The 9,270-nt window shown below is 44.4% G+C and overlaps 1 pseudogene; it reads left to right on the top strand.

Annotated features, from left to right (window-relative positions):
* The window catches only part of LOC111970578 (voltage-gated potassium channel subunit beta-2-like), a 105,515-nt pseudogene that overhangs the window by 94,135 nt on the left and 2,110 nt on the right, over positions 1–9,270 (top strand).

The raw sequence follows: 9,270 nt of genomic DNA, 5'->3' as shown, positions 1-9,270 counted from the left end.
CTACCCTGACTCTCATCTAATATCATGTTATTCTCTACCTCTCTCTAGCGCTGTCTGACCTGACTCCATTAATATTGATATCTTCCTCTGCTCGCTCTCTCTCTGCCCGTACTAGGCCTAGACTCCATTAATATTGTAATCTCTCTCTTCTCGTTCCTCTCAATCTTCTGCCCCGGTTCTGCCTGGACTCCATTAATAATATATATATCGCTCTCTCCTCCGCTCTCTCAAATCTCTGCGCCCGTTCTGGCCTGACTCCATTAATAGTGTAATCTCCTCTCTCTCTTGCACCGTCTGACCCCTGACCTCCATAATATAGTAATCTCTCTCTTCTCGCTCTCTCAACTCTGCGCCGTCGTGCCTGACTCCATTAATATTGTATCTCTCTCTCTCTGCCCATCTGCCCTGACTCCATTAATATTGTATCTCTCTCTCTCGCTCTCTCAATCTCTGCCCGTCTGCCTGACTCCATTAATATTGTATCTCTCTCTCTCTCGCCCGTTCTGCCTGACTCCATTAATATTGTATCTCTCTCTCTCTGCCCGTCTGCCTGAACTCCATATATTGTATCTCTCTCTCTGTCTGCTCTGACTCCAATAATACTGTATCTCTCTCTCTCTGCCCGTCTGCCTGACTCCCTTAATATTGTATCTCTCTCTCTCGCTCTCTCAATCTCTGCCCGTCTGCCTGACTCCAATTAATGTGTATCTCTCTCTCTCTCTGCCCGTCTGCTGACTCCATTAATATGTATCTCTCTCTCTCGCTCTCTCTCTCTCTGCCTGTCTGCCTTACTCCATTAATATTGTATCTCTCTCTCATCTGCCCCCGTCTGCCTGACTCCATTAAATATTGTATCTCTCTCTCTCTCTTGCCTGACTCCAATAATACTGTATCTCTCTCTCTCTGCCCGTCTGCCTGACTCCATTAATATTGTATCTCTCAATCTCTGCCCAACTCCATTAATATTGTAATCTCTCTCTCTCTCTGCACGCCTGCCTTGACTCCATTAATATTGTATCTCTCTCTCTCTCTGCTCTGCCTGACTTCCACTAAAATATTGTATCTCTCTCTCTCGCTCCTCTCTCTGCACGCATGCCTGACTCCATTAATATTGTATCTCTCTCTCTCTGCCTGTCTGCCTGACTCCATTAATATTGTATCTCTCTGTCGCCTCTCTCTCTGCCCGTCTGCCTGACTCCATTAATATGTATCTCTCTCTCTCGCTCTCTCAATCTCGCCCGTCTGCCTGACTCCATTAATGATTTATCTCTCTCTCTCTCGCTCTCTCAATCTCTGCCCGTCTGCCTGACTCCATTATAGTGATCTCTCTCTCTCTGCCCGTCTGCCTGACTCCATAATATTGTATCTCTCTCTCTCGCTCTCTCAATCTCTGCCCGTCTGCCTGACTCCATTAATATTGTATCTCTCTCTCCTCTCTGCCATCTGCCTGACTCCATTAATATTGTATCTCTCTCTCTCGCTCTCTCAATCTCTGCCCGTCTGCCTGACTCCATAATATATGTACTCCTTCTCTCTCTGCCCGTCTGCCTGACTCCATTAATATTGTATTCTCTCTCTCTTGCCCGTCTGCCTGACTCCATTAATATTGTATCTCTCTCTCTGTCTGCCTGACTCCAATAATACTTATCTCTCTCTCTCTGCCCGTCTGCCTGACTCCATTAATATTGTATCTCTCTCTCCGCTCTCTCAATCTCTGCCGTCTGCCTGACTCCATTAATATTGTATCTCTCTCTCTTCTCTCCCGTTCTGCCTGACTCCATTAATATTGATCTCTCTCTCTCGCTCTCTCTCTCTCCCTGTCTGCTGACTCCATTAATATTGTACTCTTCTCTCTCTGCCCGTCTGCCTGACTCCATTAAATTGTATGTCTCTCTTCTCTCTGCCTGATCCAATAATACTGTACTCTCTCTCTCTGCCGTCTGCCTGACTCCATTAATATTGTATCTCTCTCTCTCGCTCTCTCAATCTCTGCCCGTCTGCGACTCCATTAATATTGTATCTCTCTCTCTCGCTCTCTCAATCTCTCCTCTGCCTGACTCCATTAATATTGTATCTCTCTCTCTCTCTCTCAATCTCTGCCCGTCTGCCTGACCCATTAATAGTGTATCTCTCTCTCTCTGCCCGTCTGCCTGACTCCATTAATATTGTATCTCTCTCTCTCGCTCTCTCAATCTCTGCCCGTCTGCCTGACTCCATTAATATTGTATCTCTCTCTCTCTCTGCCCATCTGCCTGACTCCATTAATATTGTATCTCTTCTCTCTCGCTCTCTCAATCTCTCTGCCCCGTCTGCCTGACTCCATTAATATTGTATTCTCTCTCTCTCTCCCCGTCTGCCTGACTCCTTAATATGTTATCTCTCTCTCTCTGCCGTCTGCCTGACTCCATTAATATTGTATCTCTCTCTCTGTCTGCCTGACTCCAATAATACTGTATCTCTCTCTCTCTGCCCGTCTGCCTGACTCCATTAAATTGTATCTCTCTCTCTCGCTCTCTCAATCTCTGCCCGTCTGCCTGACTCCATTAATATTGTATCTCTCTCTCTCTGCCCGTCTGCCTGACTCCATTAATATTGTATCTCTCCTCTCTCGCTCTCTCCCTCTCTGCCTGTCTGCCTGACTCCATTAATATTGTATTCTCTCTCTCTCTGCCCGTCGGCCTGTGACTCCATTAATATTCGTATCTCTCTCTCTCTCTGCCTGACTCCAATAATACTGTATCTCCTCTCTCTGCCCGGTCTGCCTGACTCCATTAATATTGTTTCTCTCTCTCCTCGCTCCTCAACTCTGCCCGTCTGCCTGACTCCATAATATTGTATCTCTCTCTCTCTCTGCCCGTCTGCCTGACTCCATTAATATTGTTATCTCTCTCTCTCGCTCTCTCTTCTCTCTGCCTGTCTGCCTAGTAGTAATGGAGTATCTATCTAATGTAGTAGTAATGGAGTATCTATCTAATGGAGTAGTAATGGAGTATCTATCTAATGGAGTATCTATCTAATGGAGTAGTAATGGAGTGTCTATCTAATGGAGTAGTAATGGAGTATCTATCTAATGCCCTCTGGTTAATGTGATCATGTGTAATCCACACTGAATCTATATAATGGTTTTTAGTCAAGCTGAAATGTATATCATGTGATGTTGTTACTGCAATGGACTAAATGATAAAGAGAGAGAGAGATTATATGATGGAAAGACAGCAACTGCTATAATTCAACTGTGGAATGTGTTTTTCACCCATAGAGCAGAGACTGAGAGAGGCTTATCCCGAAAACACATTATAGAAGGTAAGTAATCTGCAGACGGACACACGAACAGACAGATCACACAGATCATGACATTGCCACGAAGTCAACATGTGGATGGTAGAGGGGTTACAGAGAGAGATAAAGGCTCCCAATTTCAGCCCCTCTGCAGCTAATGACCTGGTTCTGTGTGTTAGTGCATGAGTGTGTTTGTGTTGTGTATTTGTGGCCTGGTGCTATGAACAATTCACTGAAGCATATTGCCAGGGGCACACGGTACAGTACATCGAYTGACAGCTAGTTTATGCCACTGTCTAGCAGCGTAGACCAACACATGCTTACAAACATACTGTAGTGTGAGTTTAACACAAACTCCATGGCTTTAACATCCCACTCCTTCACACTCACCATCAACAAACATTGATATTGCTGGCTAATTAAATCAATGTCCACTCTCCGTGGCTCTGATGCACATAATTGTCTAAAGTCAATGTAAAGTGCAGGGGATGGAAATTCCGCAGTGGAAAACAATCATCTGAGAAGGAAAGAAGAATGTGAAATCTATAAAGAGGACATAGACACCACCACCGTTGATACAATGTAGCAGTCAGAGGCTTTACCTCGATTAGGAATCTACTCTACCACCTGCTTTGTCTCTAAAAACACTATTTTTCGAGGAGCTGAGTACTGTATAGTATGTCACACAGATCAAAGACAGGACGAGAACTTTAAATGTTGATGGTCAATCAAACAAAATACCTCCTAATTATTAACTTTGGCTCCAGGGACAAGAGACTGTTTTGATAATTGAGAGTTTGGGACTCTCTTGGGGGTTTGGAGTTGTATCTGTAGAGGAAGAAAAACCTTATTACAATCACATTTATATTATATTGAGCACTACCTCACAATAGCATAATCAATGTGATATGGCTGCAATCATTTCCCTGAACAATAGCAGTGTGTGGAACTGTGCCTGTGATGCATGTCGTTGTAGGTTTAAAGGCCTCACTGGAGAGACTGCAGCTAGAGTATGTGGACGTGGTGTTTGCAAACAGACCGGACCCCAACACTCCCATGGAAGGTAAGGAGGAACATCTTGGTCCTCTTCTGTCACTGGCTTCTGCTGTCTGCCTCTTCTCTATTCCCCTGATTTCTATTCCACTGCTATGTTCTCTCCATCCTAGAAGCTCACATTCTGGGATGCTGTAGGTCGTCTGAGCATTCTCTGACATGGCTATGTCCACCCTAACTCACTGGGCTATATACAGTGGGCTCCAATATAACTGGCACCCCTGACTGGCAATGCACAAACAATACCACTCACCCCATTCTTCCTCACTGGCAGCAGTCTAACACCATAGGTAGCGTTAAATAAAAGTGAAACACTTCTTGAGCTAAAACCTAAAGTTGAATATTGTCATTCTGTATTCATCTGATGTCCTGTATGGGCCATGCTACAGTAGGAAGGTTATGATACAACATACTCAAACTGTACCTGTTACAGTTACTCTGGAGAGAGAGAGCGAGAGAGAGAGAGAGAGAGAGAGAGACTCTTATGAATCCCTATTTCGCTCTCGCTCATTCTCATTCTGTTTGCATTTTCTCTCTTGGTTGCTCACAGGCTCAAACACAGCATTGGTCTCTCCACTCACTGTAGTGTGTGTGTTTCTTTCTTTGATTGGCAGAGACGGTGCGGGCGATGACCCATGTGATCAACCAGGGCATGGCCATGTACTGGGGCACGTCCCGCTGGAGCCCCATGGAGATCATGGTGAGACGGGCTGAAAGTAAGCCAGTACAGAGTACCGGCAAAATAAAGAAAAATGTGCCTATCACAATGATTAAAACAAAGATGTCAAGAAAACTGTAGGATATTTCACCATCATTTATCATTACCGCCTGTCAGCCGCATGAGAAATTAGTGAACAGACTTGAAAACAGGTGTATACATTCTAAAATGTGGTGTGGTTCGACATGAACACTAACATTTTGCAAAGGCAGAAATGACTGGAGAAAGGGTAACAGGGATAACTAGTCAGTTGCACAACTGAATGCATTCAACTGAAATATTGAATGCATCAGAGAGGTGCGGTGGGCTGCCTTAATCGACGACCACGTAATCGGGGACCGAGACGCGGCCGGACAGCTGTGGACTCAGCAATTCAGGCTGCTACAAGTGTGCCTAATAACAATCGCCGAATATCATTGTACTTTCTGTGTTTTAATAGACGTGTCTTTCAATTGGTCAAATGGCAGGTGCACTGTTTAGATGCTGGAATTATTTTAGTGGACAAACCTGCGCAGGTAACCTACTTTTTAAAGTGATTTGTTTGACAAACATCATGCCTGGTTGTGTTCATGCCACATGAAAAGATAATAAATGCATTTTTACAGTTAAATGACATTTATTTGTGGACTGGCGCTATGAACACGTCTTTACTGTTAGGCCCATACATGTTTTTAGTTCATGTGCACACGGGAGGTCCCGTACCAGGAAGAAATGTAATCTACTTTCAACTCTGGGTGAGACGCACACACACACACACACACACACACACAGCCTCTTCTCCTTCCGGTCATCATTCTGCCCAGACCCAGTCTCACCACGGGCAATGGCATGCCACTCACTGACTGTGTTAGACTCTGACAGACTCTGACCATGACTTTCACAGTATTGATTGATGGGCATCACAACCTTCTCTTGCTTTGATTAGCTGGTGGCCACCGTACAGTACTCTTCAGGCTGACGGCTGCTGTTCCCTGTGTGTCCTGTAGGAGGCGTACTCTGTGGCGCGGCAGTTCAACCAGATCCCTCCTATCTGTGAGCAGGCTGAGTATCACATGTTCCAGAGGGAGAAGGTGGAGGTGCAGCTGCCAGAGCTCTTCCATAAGATAGGTGAGTGGAGGCTGGTCTGGACAGACTGATATAACACAACAGTATTTCATCTACACAGGGATAGCTATTCAATGACTAGTATTATAGTTGTAATATATCACTCTATAATTGCCGAGAATAAAGTATGCTGTAGCTACAAAGGTTTCTGTGGCAATGTTAAGCCTTTTAAATACAGTAAATACTTAGCCTTACAAAAAGAGGGAAGAGACAGCAGCACCCAGGGATGGATGCTCTCCTCGTCAGTCTAGACAGATGTCAATACTGAGTGGTGGTGTGATGGGGACAGGCTGACCCCATGTTCCCAATGTTCTCAGGTGTGGGGGCGATGACATGGTCACCGCTGGCCTGTGGGATCATCTCAGGGAAATACGACCAGCGGGGTACCACCTTACTCCCGTGCTTCTCTTAAGGTAGTGCTACCCCCACCCCTCTTCTGGACCCTTCACCTCTCTGCTTTCTCCTTTGGTCTCAGCTCGTATGTCATGTCAGCCCCTCTTCTCCCCCACCCCTCTTCTGGGACCCTGTTCACCTCTCTGCTTTCTCCTTTGGTCTCAGCTCGTATGTCAGTCAGCCCCTCTTCTCCCCCACCTCTCTTCTGGGACCCTGTTCACCTCTCTGCTTTCTCCTTTGGTCTCAGCTCGTATGTCATGTCAGCCCCTCTTCTCCCCCACCCCTCTTCTGGCGACCTGTTCACCTCTCTGCTTTCTCCTTTGGTCTCAGCTCGTATGTCATGTCAGCCCCTCTTCTCCCCCAGCCCTCTTCTTATCCTGGCTCGTTCCTGTCCTAACAGATATTTTCTGTGTCTTTCAGGTTCTAGAACTTGGTGTCTCCTAGATGTTTGTTTTTGAGTGCCCTGTGACAGCATGCACTGTGTACCAACTCTGTGTACCAATTCGACCATGACACGACGTGTCAGGTTGTGTCAACTCAAGCAGCTTATCTCACATTTTCACACACACAGAGGCACACGCATGCACACACGCACATACACAGATATATACGTACTGCATCACAAATTCAGAAACTAGGGTTTAATCTTTCCCTGTGTTGTCACGGTGGCATACAGGATTGCTGTAGGTGCTCTGAGCATTCTCTGTGGCCCCAACCAATGTTCCCTCTAATTTGTTTCGGCACTGAGCAAATTTCAGGTCTGCTGAGCGCAAACTTGAAAGTTGTGAAAATTCTTCCAGCGCGAGTTTACTGTGACTACTGAGGCTGTACCAACTTTAAGTTACAGTTTCAGACAGTGGTCAAGAAGACTACTGTGGCTATTTGATCATAATGTAGGCCTACCAGAGTGGCCTTCCATCAAAAACAATGGAGAAAATGCATTTTAATAGGGAAATAGCTATTCTATCATTCAGCCTACAGTAGCAGCCAATGTGTGGTTTTCAATGTAGACTTTTGGAAAAAACATGCAGGGCTTGACACTAACCTGTTTATCCACTTGTCCTTCAGACAAGGAGGTGACTGAAAATGTTGTTGTGTTGTTTGATTGCAGAAACAAAATAAAATGCATTATTATTCCCATACCATTATTAGAGAGAATCTGACAAATTATGCTACCCTCTGCCTATTGGTTACTTAGCTTATTCCTGACTGTCTCAAAATACAACACTGCCCCTTTAAGACAAAAAAAAGCTCTTTACCTGACTTGCTTTTCAAAGATGTCTAGAATTGCACGTTGCTCTTGTAGGAAGCAGTCACTCCCCTATTGCTGACTGCAGTACAACTGGGATAATAACTCACTAACTAGCAAAGGATATGAACAAAATGTGCACATGTGGCTACATGCAGCTCTCAAAACAAGCGCATGTACTCACGACCACAGCTCTAAACACAGTCCAGTTCAAAGTAAATTGAACTTATCCATATATGGCAATGGTCTATTTGCATATACAGCGCATTCGGAAAGTACTCAGTCCCCTTGACTTTTTCCACATTTTGTTACGTTACAGCCTTGTTCTCAAATGGATTACAAAAAAATGTTGTCATCAATCTACACACTATAACCCATAATGACAAAGCGAAAACAGGTTTTTAGAAATTTTTGCAAATGTATTAAAAATAAAAAACTTAAATACCTTATTTATATTAGTATTCAGACTCTTTGCTATAAGACTCGAAATTGAGCTCAGGTGCATCCTGTTTTCGTTGATCATCCTTGAGATGTTTCTACAACTTGATTGGAGTCCACCTGTGGTAAATTCAATTAATTGGACATGATTTGGAAAGGCACACACCTGTCTATATAAGGTCCCACAGTTGACAGTGCATGTCAGAGCAAAAACCAAGCCATGAGGTTGAAGTAATTGTCCGTAGAGCTCCGAGACAGGATTGTGTCGAGGCACAGATCTGGGGATGGGTACCAAAACCTTTCTGCAGCATTGAAGGTCCCCAAGAACACAGTGTCCTCCATCATTCTTAAATGTAAGAAGTTTGGAACCACCAAGACTCTTCCTAGAGCATCTCTGGAGAGACCTGAAAATAGCTGTTCAGCGACGCTCCCCATCCAACCTGACAGAGCTTGAGAGGATCTGCAGAGAAGAATGGGAGAAACTCCCCAAATTCAGATGTGCCAAGCTTGTAGCGTCATACCCAAGAAGACTCGAGGCTGTAATCACTGCCAAAGGTGCTTCAACAAAGTACTGAGGAAAGGGTCTGAATACTTATTTAAATGTGATATTTCAGTTGTTTTTTATATATAAACTTGCAAAAAAAAATCTAAAAACGTGTATTTGTTTTGTTATTATGGGGTATTGTGTGTAGATTGATGAGGAAAAAAACTATTTAATCAATTTTAGAATAAGGCTGTAATGATTCAAGAGGTCTGAATACTTTCCGAATGCACTGTAGACCTACTGCAGCTCTGATTGGTTATGCTGCACCGATCTGTGTAGAGTCTTGTGCAATAGAATCCTACTCCGATGCGTTCTGCTTCCAACAACATCTCTTGCATAGTTGGTTTTGTTTTGGTATGTTGCATTGGCTAACATTGCGTTGATTCGATCATAATTGCCACAGTAAAGGGAAACGTTGATAGTGTTAACTAACAGGGAAAACTGTTCAATCTCGTACTTCTCTCCATGGGCTGAGATTTCTTCTGAGCTCTG

Source organism: Salvelinus sp. IW2-2015, linkage group LG11, assembly GCF_002910315.2.
Source record: "Salvelinus sp. IW2-2015 linkage group LG11, ASM291031v2, whole genome shotgun sequence".
NCBI lineage: Eukaryota > Metazoa > Chordata > Actinopteri > Salmoniformes > Salmonidae > Salvelinus > Salvelinus sp. IW2-2015.
Note: the sequence above shows the minus strand (reverse complement) of the source record. Positions and strands in the feature narration are given on the sequence as shown.